Source organism: Canis lupus, chromosome 7 (genome assembly GCF_048164855.1).
Source record: "Canis lupus baileyi chromosome 7, mCanLup2.hap1, whole genome shotgun sequence".
Classification (NCBI taxonomy): Eukaryota; Metazoa; Chordata; class Mammalia; order Carnivora; family Canidae; genus Canis; species Canis lupus.
In genome coordinates, this window is record NC_132844.1 from 66,391,745 (window position 1) to 66,404,661 (window position 12,917).

Below are 12,917 nucleotides of genomic sequence, written 5' to 3' on the forward strand. Positions count from 1 at the left end.
GTTTCGCATCACCTCAGAGCTGTGGAATTTCCTCTCTTCTGGGGGGAGGCCTGTGAAGATGAAGTTGGTTGAAGGTTAGTCGGTGATGAATAATAGCCCAAAGGCGTCTGATGGAGGGTGTTACCCAGTGACTGGTGTTTACAAGCAGAGATTCGGTGGTGGGGAAGGGAGGTGAGAGCCGGGCCGTCTTCGGGCAGAGCTGGTAAGCAAATGCTGTGACCCGAGACTGGAGCCCACGTATGGATTTTATTTGTGTCCAACCCCTGCGGTATGCAGAGCCCGGAGTGTGGGCCGAGGAGGGGCCGAGAGCAGCGGGGAGGTCATCAGAAACAGCGGGAGAACCTCCTCCGTGGGTGAAGGATCCGGGGCCCTGCGGGCACGAGCTGGGCTGTGCTTTGTGTCCCCTGGGCGGTCCCTGCAGCTCTGTTTCTGTTCTAGCTAAGCCACGTGCTCCCCGCCACTCAGCTGTCGCACCCCAGGCTCCGAGGCCCTTAACCTCCCAAGAGCTGAGCTCATTTCTTCCATTCTGCCCAGGCTAGTGTCCTTCCTTCTCCTCTAAAGGGAAAGAGAGACACCCCTACACACACACACACCATCCAAATCTCTACCCCAGTGTGGAAGTGTGCAAAGCAGGGTCCGTAGTTCCTAAGGCCGGGGACATCTCCTTTAGGGGAGAATCAAGATAGTGGAGAAGCATGGGGTCAAGTTATGGTAGAGACTGGCAGAGAGAATGGGGCGTGGGAACATGGGAGAAAGCAATGGGGTAAGCCTGTTCAGAGAAAAGGAATATTTATTAAACCCTGATACTAGCCATAATCAGGCAACACATTGTTCTTATCATAGGATGGGTAGAGAGTTCTTAGATGGCGTATAAATCACCCCATACTATAGATGACAAAAATATTGCTTGTTTGGGAAAAATTATAATACAATAAAATACACTTGTCACAAACCATACCAAGCTTTGTTTCATCTTTTTTCTCTTGTTTCAGAAAGCCGTTTAGGATTTTGCAGTCCTCATTTCCAAACATCTATTAGGGCCTTACTGTAGTCGCGTGAGAGGTTCAGTTAATAAAGATTTCTGGTTGATAGATAGCCAAAGCAAACAGCCTTTTGCACACTATCTTCTTTGAATTGCTACTAAACTATAGAAGCGTTCAGTAACCCCCCCCCCGTTTTTGTTTTTGTTTTTTTTAATCATTTTACACAAATCGAACACTCACGTTCTTCTCCTTTCTTTTACAAACATCTTCCCCCAACAGTTTTGGAAAATAAATACAGTGCTTCTTTCTCTGTTATCTGCTCTCTGACTACCTTTCCTAGGAGAGCTGTAGCCTTGACCCTTGCCAGACTAAACCCAGCTTCCCTGATCTACACTGGTTCTTTTTTTTTTTTTAAGATTTTTAATTTATTTATTCATGAAAGACCCGCAGAGAGAGGCAGATACATAGGCAGAGGGAGAAACAGGCTCCTCATAGGGAGCCCGATCCAGCCAAAGGCAGATGCTCAACCACTGAGCCACCCAGGCGTCCTTATTTATTTATTTATTTATTTATTTTTAAGTAATCTCTACAGCCATCTTGGGACTTGAACTCACAACCTCGAGATCAAGAGTCGCCTGCCTCATGGACTGTGCTGGCAGGGCGCCCCTGAACACCACAGTCATTTTTTAAATTTGACTTTTTTTTTTTTTTGAAAGGGTTATTAAAGGGATGCCTGGGTGGCTCAGATGTTAAGCATCTGTCTTCAGCTCTGGTCATGATCCTGCGGTCCCAGAATTGAGTCCCACATTGGGCTCCCTGTATGGAGCCTGCTTCTCCCTCTGCCTATATCTCGGCCTTTCTCTGTGTCTCTCATGAATAAATAAATAAAATCTTAAAAAGAAAAAAAAAGGAAAGGTTTTAAATTTGGGATGGAAACTATTATTTGAACTGGTCCTTCTGGATTTCCTAGTGGTTTCCTAAGAACAGGTAAGGGCGTTAACTCAAGTGATATTTCCTTTGTGCCCAAGTAAAATCAGCCAACAGCATGCTTTTCTATTCTTAGTCGACATGAAAATTAATTTTTGAAAGTCCTATAGTTAGCTTAGTCCATCATAACCTGCTCTTGACCTTAGTGGAGGATCTAAGGACTCGGATGTTAAAATTAGAACTGACTTTGAGTGCTGGCCCTATTTACCAGCTGTGCACCTTATTTTTATTTAACTAACACTTATACAGCATTTACTATGTGCCAAGCACTGTTCTAAGCGTTTTACAAATATTTGCTTGGCTAATCCTCAGAGTAGTCTTATTATTATGTAACACTATTATGAAGTAGTGTTATTATTGTCCTCGCTTTACAGATGAGGAATCTGAGACGTGGAGATGTGAGGTAATCTGCCCACTGACGAACATGAGCATAAGCTTGCTTCCCTAGCACGTCCCCTGCGAGGTGGGAGACGGAGCTCTGGTTCAGAGCTACCTTGGACAAGTCACTGAGCGGTGCCCGGGCCCTGTGAAGCATGGAAACTGGCAGCAGGGAAGACACACACATGTGAAAACCCAAACAGTGAAGCCAGAGGGGAGGGAGATTCCGAGGGCTACTCCTCCCACCCCCATCCCCGTGTAGAGTAGCATACCTTCTTATAATTCAATTCACAGCCTCAGTCCTGTACCATTTCCGTTTCCTTGAACTGCATCTAGACATGATTCTGGTCCTCACCAGCTTCTGACCTCATTACTCATTCTGTTTACGGCTTGGCCTCACCCTTCAGACTGCCCTGATTTCCCAGATAGGAATTTGGCTGCTCTCATTGACTATGATTCAGATTTGTGCCCCGGCCACACTGCAGGAAGCCCTCCTGGCTACATAGCCCTCTGGCCAGAGTGATTCGGAGACTCCCTTCTTCCTTCTCCGAGCCCCCCTGTCGTGGGTAAGGCAGAGCTCTATGAATATATCCCACTCCAGAGAGTCAGGGCTGGGTCACAGAGAATGCTGAATGAAATCTGGGGTGGAGGGAGGGAGCCATGGAAGGATTTGGAGTTGGAGGGGTGGATAATGTGATGAAGGAAGCTTTTGAGGAAGATGGGTGTGTTCAGAATAGCATAGAGGAGGGTTGAGGCTCTGGAGGCAGGGGCATCCGTGAATAAGGTACAAATGACAGACTAGGGAGGGCAGAGGTGGGGTGCCCAGTCGAAACAGGTTGGGAGAAACACGTGTGGGAGACAAAAGAAAGGTCTCCCAACACTTGATCATTGGCCAGATTCGAAGGGCCAGAGGGTATGGAGGGTCACGCACTTGATTCTCCACCATTTCTTATGTGAAGCTTCTGGGGAGCTAATAGGGTAGAAGGGCTAGAGTAGTGCCTGGGCCATAGATATAGGCTCGAGAAATGTTTACAAAATGTAATATATTTATTTTTTTAAAGATTTATTTTTATTTATTTATGATAGACATAGAGAGAGAGAGAGGCAGAGACACAGGCAGAGGGAAAAGCAGAGGCTCCATGCAGGGAGCCCGATGTGGGACCCTATCCCAGATCTCCTGGACCATGCCCTGGGCCAAAGGCAGCGCTAAACCACTGAGCCACCGGGGCTGCACCATTTTTTTTTTTTTTTTTTTTAAAGTAGGTTCCAGAAGTGTCCGGGTGGCTCAGTCAGTTAAGCATCTGCCTTCAGCTCAGGTCACGATCCTAGGGTCCTGGGATTGAGCACCATGTTGGGGTCTCTGCTCATCTGAGAGCCTGCTTTTCCCTCTCCTTCTGCCTGCCGTTCCACCTGCTTGTGCACTCTCTTTCTCTCTCGTTCTCTGTCAAATAAATAAATAAATAAATAAATAAATAAATAAATAAATAAAATCTTTTAAAAACAAACAAAGTAGGCTCTGCACAGTGTAGAGCCCAATGCAGGGCTTGAACTCACAACCCAGAGATCAAGACCTGATCTGAGATCAAGAGTCAGGTGCTCCTGGCGCCTGGGGGCTCAGTCACTTAAGCATCTGACTTGGTTTCAGCTCAGGTCATGATCTCAAGGTCTTGAGATCAAGCTCCTCATTGGGCTCCCTGCTCCGTGGGCAGTCTGCTTCTCGTCTCCTTCTACCTCTCCCTCCACTCATTATTTACCCCTCCCTCCACTCATTATTTCTCTCTCTCTCCCTCAAATAAATAAATCTTTTTTTTTTAAGATTTTATGTATTTAGGGGATCCCTGGGTGGCGCAGCGGTTTGGCGCCTGCCTTTGGCCCAGGGCGCGATCCTGGAGACCCGGGATCGAATCCCACGTCAGGCTCCCGGTGCATGGAGCCTGCTTCTCCCTCTGCCTGTGTCTCTGCCTCTCTCTCTCTCTGTGTGTGACTATCATAAATAAATAAAAAATTAAAAAAAAAAAAAGATTTTATGTATTTAATCATGAGAGACAGAGAGAGAGAAAGAGAGAGAGGGGCAGAGGCACAAGCAGAGGTAGAAACAGGCTCTATGCAGGGAGCCCAACGTGGGACTTGATCCTGGGTCTCAGGATCAGGCCCTGGGCTGAAGGGGGTGCTAAACTGCTGAGCCACCCGGGCTGTCCTCAAATAAATCTTAAAAAAAAAAAAAAAAAAAAAAGAAGTCAGATGTTTAACCGACTGAGCTACCCAGGTGCCCTGTTCTTTACATTTGGAGTAGAGAACTAGTCTATGGCCCCTTCCAGTTCTAGAGAAATCCACTGCTCTCTTATTACTCAGTTATTTTAGCCTCCTCCTCCTTGAGGTCACTTCTCAGATCTGCTGGATTAAACCTCTCTCTTTCACCCATGTACCTTTTATCATCTCTCTCTTCTCCTTGGAAACTTAAGCCACAATTGAAAACAGTCCCCCCAAAGGGGAAAACTCTAAAAATGAATTTTAAAAGTTCTTTTCTGTGCCCACGTTGGAACCATATACATGTTTATTCCATGTCTCATTTTTAACTCTGGATTATGACTTGTAGGGGGATAGGCTTGACATCAGGCCTTCCCTACAGATCACAGTTTCCTGATGGAAAGAGTAATCCCAGTAGCCACCATCTATTTTTGCAGTGCTAGGTGCTGTGTTCATTGCTGTATATTTGTTTCCCTGAATCCTCACAGCGACTCCGCCAATTACATATGTTTATTCTCATTGGACAGATGAGGAAGTGAAGACTCAAGGATTAGATAATTTGTCCAGTTCTAGCTGTGTCGTCTTGGTTCCAAGCTGACATTTGTTGAGCACTTGCACCATGCCAGGCCCTGTACCAGAGCTTCACCCTGAATCCTCAGGAAAATCCTACAAGGTAAGTATTCTCAGCTTCATTTCCAGGTCAGGAAGCAGGCTCAGAGAGGCTAAGTAACTTGCAAAGATCATCCTCTAGGAAGCCAGGGGAGCAGGCTGTCATCCTAGTAGTGGGACTCCTACTCTTTGCTCCTACACTGCACTCAGTTAGTAAAATACCAAAAGAACTTCTGTGCCAATTTGGTTTTGTCCTTGAAGTGATCCCAAGGGAAGGACCCTCAGGACAGTTTGGGGTCAAGTTTCCAGGGTGTGCCCAGACTGCAGAAGACCGTGGTGGCCGGAGAGTGGCCGGAGGATGAATTGGTTAACGTCTGTGAAGGGCAGAAGCAGTTAGGCGGTGTTCGGACTGCCTCTGTGCGTGCCCTGGAAGTGCAAACAGCTCTCAGCTTGGCTTCCACCGCTGGCCCTGCCTGGGTGGCTGGCGGGAAGCCTGCTGGAAGGGAAGCCCCAACTGAGGGAGCAGCCGCGGGACCCTGGAGCAGTGGCTTCCCCCTCTCTGACCTTTAACTTGAGCTGATGAATTGGCAGCAACTGTGTGACATCAGGGAGACATTTTCCTTTTTTGTGAGCTCAGAGCTTCCATTTAAAAATTCCTCAGTCACAAGACGGAGGCTGCAGAAGCCCAGGCACACTTGTGGTGGCAGCAGGTGATGTGCACTTGCTCCAAGCCCTCCAGAAGTCTGCGTAATCCCAGGGATTCCGTGCAGCCTTGGGGATGGCCATGTAAGGGGTGATCGCTGGCCTTATTTATCCTCGCTGCACTGCCAGCGCTTAGCACTGCAGGGATGGGATCACAGGGGCTGGGCACACTGGGCAGGCGCCCAGCAGCCATCAGCAACTAGCACTTTCTTCTGTGTGACCACTTTCTTCTTGTCCTTACCCCTGGTGAAACTAGCAGTTAAAATTAAGCTCAAACGGTATCCAAACATGTGTTTTCTTGACTTTTGTGTGTGAGATGAGTGCAGGGGTCGAGGGTCAAGGAGTGAGGAATCTTTTTTTTTCTTTTTGTAAAGATTTTATTTATTTATTCATGAGAGACACAGAGAGAGAAAGAGAGAGAGAGAGAGGCAGAGACACAGGCAGAGGGAGAAGCAGGCTCCCTGCAGGGAGCCCGATGCAGGACTGGGTCCCTGGACTCCAGGATCATGCCCTGGGCTGAAGGCTGTCACTAAACCGCTGAGCCACCCAGGGATCCCTAGGGAGAGGGAGTGAGGAATCTAATGGCTAAACTTGAGAGTGGTAGAGAGAACAATTGTTTTGTTTTTTAAAGGATTTATTCATTCATTCATTCATTCATTCATTCATTCATGAGAGACCAGAGAGATCGGCAGAGACACAGGCAGAGGCAGAAGCAGGCTCCATGCAGAGATTCTGATGTGGGACTTGATCCTGGAACCCCGGGATCGTGACCTGAACCAAAGGCAGGTGCTCAACCATTGACCCACCGAAACGCCCCAAGATTTTATTTATTTATTTGAGAGAGAAAGAAAGCACAAAACACAAGTAGGGGGAGGGGCAGAGGGAGAAGCAGGTTCCCTGCTGAGCAGGGGAACCTACTGGGGAAGGCTTGATCCCTGGATCCTGGGATCATGATCTGAGCCAAAAGGGACTCTTAACTGACTGAGCCACCAGGCGCCCCAGGAACCATTATTTTGATACAGCAAAAGTTAGTTGGAGGGAACTTATTTCTCTCAGTGCTGCAAACTTCTCGTTCTACAGAGGAGGGAAGTGCAGGCTCAGAAAGGGAAAGTGACTTGTCAGAGTCTCATGGCACATTAGTGGCAGACACAGGACTAGAAAGATGACCTGGGGCAAGTTAGTCTTTCACTCTGGGCCTCAGTTCCCTCCTTGATAAAGTGGTGTGGTGGGATTTAATGATGTCCAACATTGCCCTCAAGGATTTAAAATGTAGCCACCTGGGTGGCTCAGTGGTTGAGCATCTGCCTTGGGCTCAGGGCGTGATCCTGGGGTTCTGGGATCGAGTCCTACATTGGGCTCCCCACAGGGAGTCTGCTTCTCCCTCTGCCTGTGTCTCTGCCTCTCTCTCATGAATAAATAAATAAGATAAAAAAGAGAGAGAGAGAACTTAAAATGTAAAGCTCTGAGTGACCCTCCTAGGCTCCCTGAGGGATGCTGGTGGATCTAGTAGAGCAGGGCCCAGGACAAGGCAAGATTCAGGGCTAGAAAGGCGGGGGCCGTTAGACAAACAGGTAATGCCCGGTTGTGTGATTGTGTGATGGATGACTTCATTACCCTTGATACCCACCTCTTCTCTCAGTCCCTCCCCTGCCCTTGCCCTGGAGCCCAACATCTATCCTAGAGCAGTCATCCTCCCATTTCCCTTCCTTTCCCAATGCACAGGTCTACACATTCCATAATTTCTGCTTATTTACTGGACCACCATCACTCTGGCTTCTATGTCTATAGCTTTCCACTACCTTTTATTATGGAATCACTCACTTTGTGCAGGTTACATTGTCACATTTAATCCTCCTACCTCCATCCTCTGATTTAGGTTATCAGCCCCACTATGTAGATGGAAAAAGGCGAGGCTCAGAAATGTACATACCTGCATATTTCCACAGTTAATAATAAGTGGTAAATTCCTAAAGTGACTGAAACTTAACTGGATAATTCATAACTAATCGTTTCTTTCTTTTTTTTTTAATCTTTTTTAAAAGATTTTATTTTTGGGGATGCCTGGGTGGCTCAGTCTGTTGAGCCTCTGCCTTCAGCTCAGGTCATGACCTCGGGGTCCTGGGATTGAGCCCCGCCTTGGGCTCCCTGCTCAGTGGAGAGTCTGGTTTTCCCTCTGCCCCCCCCCCCCCGTCCCCCATTCATGGTCTCTCTCTCAAAATCTTTAAAAAATGTATTTATTTATTTGTTTGAGAGAGAGAGAGAGTGCATAAGCAGAGGGGAGGGGCAGAGGGAGAGGGAGAAGCAAACTCCCCACTGAGCAGAGAGACTGACTCTGGGTAGGGCCCCAGGACCCTGAGATCATGACCTGAGCCAGAGGCAGATGCTTAACTGACTGAGCCACCCAGGCACCCCATAACTAATCATTTCTTATATCACCTCTCCAGTATTACTGCCCTGTGTTACGTCTCCAGCAGCCCTGAAGCTCTGGCTATGGCCCATTAAGTTCACTTGGATGTAACAGGTGCTAATGAGCTGGAGGTCACCGGCTTAATTCCTTTGACGACCCAGTATCTTTTTCCTATTGCAAGACCACTGACCGGATGTCCTCCTGAATTTGATGAATACTCAGAATTAGGGAGAAGATTTAGGATCTTTTGTGTCTTTCATGACTACTGGACAAAAATGGAAAATGATCAGTTATCACTTGGTTCCTCTGAGCTTCCTAGGAGCTAAAGAGAATGCCAGGTCACCAAGTTGTCGATGTTGATAGACTACATTATACAGATCGATTCACAGACATTTCCTAGGGTAGCAGTTTGGGCACTAACCTGTAACTGAATTCTGTAGTTTGGGGATGAAACCGTCTTTTGGCCACCCTGAGTCATGTTCCGTGTGGCATCTCCAGCTGGTCAGCAGGTCACACAAGGTGGAGTGGAGGCAACAGCTGAAAATGCCGTAATGCCCTCCCAGGTCCCAGGGAGCCTCTAGGAGTATTCTCTGGAACAGGTGTCAGCAGGGGTCTGACAGTAGAGAGACTTGGTGGGTGGGATTTGGTGTGAAACCATGCAAGGTACAGCCATTTATTTGTTCATTCTTTGTGCATTCTTTCCACAGATACTTTCTGAGCACTCATACTGGAGAGTTAGATCTGGGGCTGTGTTGGACACTGAGAATTCCAAAGCTAATAATAGGGCTAGAAGTTAATATTCTAACTCTGGAGACCAACATATATGCAAGCCATTATTAAAACAAAGTGAGAAATACCATCACAGTCCCTTAATGGAGGGAGGAATTCCTTCTGCTGGGTTGGGAGTGAGGGGCTGGTCTGGGAAGGTGTCCTTTGAACAGAGATAGGAGGAGGGAAGAGTACATTCCAAACTCAGAGAAGAGCTGGGGCAAAGGTACAAAGCCCAAGTGAGCACAGCTTCATCAGGGTACTTGGAGTCCAGCATGTGTCCACAGAGAGCAGGCTTGTTTTTTTAAGCAAAGAACTCTTGCAGGTGTCATTCTATATCATTAGCATCATCATCATCATCATCATCAGATCTAACATTTATAGAACTCACCATACGCCAGGCAGTCTGCTGAGTGCTTTATTCACATCTCCTATTTTATTTTATTTTATTTTATTTTATTTTATTTTATTTTATATTATTATTTTTTCACATCTCTTATTTTAATACACCAACCCATTTTATAGGTAAGGAAGCTGAGGCTGAGGGAGCTGTGGAGATTCTAGCGCAGGTTAAGAAATGCCTGCACCCTTAACCACAGCAGTCTTTCTTCACAATTGATTCTTTCCCCTTCTCTTTGTAGATTTTTGGAGGCATGTGCTTTTTTCTCACATGTGTGTTTGTGTGTCCAGGCCCCCTCCTGTCTGATGGGGCACTCTTGGGAGGTCACCCATTTGGCTTTGGCCTTTACCTCTCCACGAAGTTCCAGCAAGTGATTGTGTATAAATTGAACCAAGCCTGAAATTCCGTTTGTTGCTGTGTTTTTTTCCCCCCATGGGAAAATTAACCCCAAAAAAGAACTGAAACATACCAAGAGGCGTTTATTGTACACCGCACAGTGCAAGGCCTTTGCCTTGAGACTGTGGTCACAGAGTCTGGGGTATCCTTGGAAAGTGGTCTTTTACATATATGTGTGGTGGGGGTGGCACGAGGGGGTGTGCGTGTTCCAAGTTGAAAGTTAATTAGGCTCCAATTTTGAAGAGCTTTAGATGCCATCTAGAGTTTACACTTACATTTTTTGGTGATATCAAGAAAAAGGGAAGCACAGATCTTTTTTCACATTCTGCCTTGGTGAACAGTGAAAGTTTTCCAGGGCACGGATAACAAGCAGTTTAAGATGAGCCTGTGTTGGATGCAGGGTGAGTTGGAAGGGAAAAGGCTAGGAGTTTCCAGGTTACAAGTCATGATAAGATCTGGGGGTGCAGGGTGGGGAACACATGATAAATATATATATATATATTTTTTGATAAATATATTTTATACGTAAACCCTGGTTCATCAGTTTTCTAGATTTGATTTTGGGGTATTAGGTGTTTTTGTTTTGTTTTTATTGCGGCCCCCGCTTGTATCGTTACAACACATTCTTTTGCAAATCTTCTCTTTGAGTCCAGGACGTCACCTGTTGCCTGTACCTGAACGAAACTCGGATATATAAAGGCTTGAATCTGCGTCTAAACTTAGCCCCCCGCTGACTTGGAAAGAATCTAAACTTGGCAAAATGCCTCCCTTGCTCTTCAAGCAGCAGTCTAAAAAGTAGCTCTCCCCCCCACCAACCCCCCCGCCCAACCCCCCAACTAATGAACTATATCTAATAGCCTCTCTTTACAGAGTCCTTTGAGAAAGAGATGGCGTTTGTTTTTGACCTCATTATCCATTTCAGCCTGTCCTTGATGAAAATAATCGCCCCTTAGGCAGGTACATTCCTCACATTCCTCGCTCTGCTAGCTGCTAAGACGTCGTTAACCCCAGCGACCATGGGAAAATGCTGCTGTCTGCTTCAGAGAGTCTAAAGGGAGTGGGCACAAGATAACAAGAGGTGAAGAGGTCAGAGTGGAAGCCCCCTTTCATCTTTTCAGGCTGTTTCCAACCCAGACAAAGGATTCTGTCCAGGGGTGCAAGGCCCACGCGGCTTTATTTTATGGTCTAGCCCTGAAAGGGGGCTGGGAGGGCCGTGTCCTATCTGGATATTGTTTTGGAGGCGAATGCCTGGCTCCCGGGAAGTCCTCGACTCCTGGGGGAATGCTAAGTGGAAGGAAGGGCCAGCAGCCTCCGCTCCGGCGGAAGAGACCACCCAGCTACTCAAAGGAGAGTGTGAAGGGCTTGAATGAGCCGTCCTGCAGGATTTATCATTCAGACAGTGAGATTAAGGGTGTGAGGCTGTTTAGCTGCTGCGAGTCGGAGAAGCTCAAGGATTTGCGGCCCAAGAGAAGGGAGGAAGTGAGGAGGGGTGGCGTGGAGCTCAGTGGAGAGGTGAGGACCGTTTGGAAACCCGCGTGGGCAGGGGGAGAGCCGATCCAGGTTGCCTCCCAGCCTGCCGCTAACCTGCCTTAGGACTTTGAACAAGTCATTTCTCCCTTTTGTACAATGAAGCGGTTGGAAGGATAGCAAAAGGTGCTCCCACGGGCTGCCTGGTCCACCTCCTCCCCCAGATGCTTGTCCTCAGCTTGCTTCATTGATTGTGATTTATTACAAAAGTAGCAGGGCCACGTTATCAATAATTGAAAGTCAACAATCCTCCATCTTACCAAGACCCCCAGTCCGGTCCCCAACACCTTCCTACAGGAATGGTTGCCTTTTGGATAGATTTGCCTTTGATCTCTTCAAGTGCTTATAGTTTTGTGTTTTTTAAAGATTTTATTTATTTGATAGAGAGAGATCACAAACAGGGGAAGCTGCAGAGGGAGAGGGAGAAGCAGACTCCCCAGAGCAGGGAGCCCAGCACGGGGCTCAATTCCTGGACCCCGGGATCTGCAACCTGAGCCGAAGGCAGACGCCTAACCGACTGAGCCACCCAGACGCCCCGCGTATATAGTTTAAACATCTCTGGAGTATGCTTAACAATTTCGCGTTGTAGTTTGTTTTTCCTCCCTGGCAAATTCACTGTGCTGCGGATCTTCCATGCGCTCTTGCAGGTTTTCTCACCAGTCACCTTCACCCTACTCTCTCTGTGCTCCAGCAGCCTGCTGGGTGCTCTTTTGCCTCCTTGGCTTCTGATTGAGTTTGAGAGATAATTCTTCCCCACCTCGCTCCCCTCCAAATCACTGCAGACGAGTCTGGCTGAGGACCCTGGAGGCTTTCCTCCATGTATTTCTCTCTCCCCGTTTCCTACAGGGCTCCACTTACCCCTTCTGGCCTAGCCTGGAAGTGGAAGCAGGTCCCCTCTGCTCGGTTGCTTTTCCAAAGGCTGCTCACTCCTTTGCAGACGGTCCCTTTATTAAACTCTCTTCAGAGTTCCCAATTTTGATTGCGCCATCTGCTTCCTGCTGGGATTCAGGTGGTCACAGAATATATGTCATGAGTATTTGCCAGATTACTAAACACAATCCACAGGGACTATAACTGCATAGCCCCCGTGTTGGATATATACGGTATATGCCTCTACCGTAATTCACTTTGCCATTCCCTTATTATTATTTTTTTAAGATTCTATTTATTTATTCATGAGAGACACAAGAGAAAGCCAGAGCCATAGGCAAAGGGAGAAGCAGGATCCCTGCAGGAAGCCTGATGTGGGACTCGATCCCGGGACTCTGGGATCACGCCCTGGGGCGAAGGCAGGCGCTAAACTGCTGAGCCACCCAGGCTCCCGCCATTCCCTTATTGATCTACACTTAACTATTATACTTCCTGCTTTTTCAGTATCAAGATCAACATGAAATAACTCCCCAGACAAGAAATTGTGGTTTCTTTTCATTACAGGCACTTCCTTTCCTTTCTGGCTTTAAGTTCATGGCACCCAGGCCACTGATCCTTTCAGGTTTCAGTTGCAGACCTTGGC

General features: G+C 47.3%; 1 long non-coding RNA gene across 1 annotated transcript in view; it reads left to right on the forward strand.

Annotated features, from left to right (window-relative positions):
• Positions 1-2,790: 2,790 nt before the first annotated feature.
• Positions 2,791-12,917, forward strand: part of LOC140637109 (uncharacterized) — a 33,806-nt gene continuing 23,679 nt past the window's right edge. The window contains exons 1-2 of the long non-coding RNA XR_012034340.1: positions 2,791-2,914; positions 5,123-5,268. This is a non-coding gene — a long non-coding RNA (uncharacterized lncRNA). The remainder of the gene's footprint in view (positions 2,915-5,122; positions 5,269-12,917) is intronic.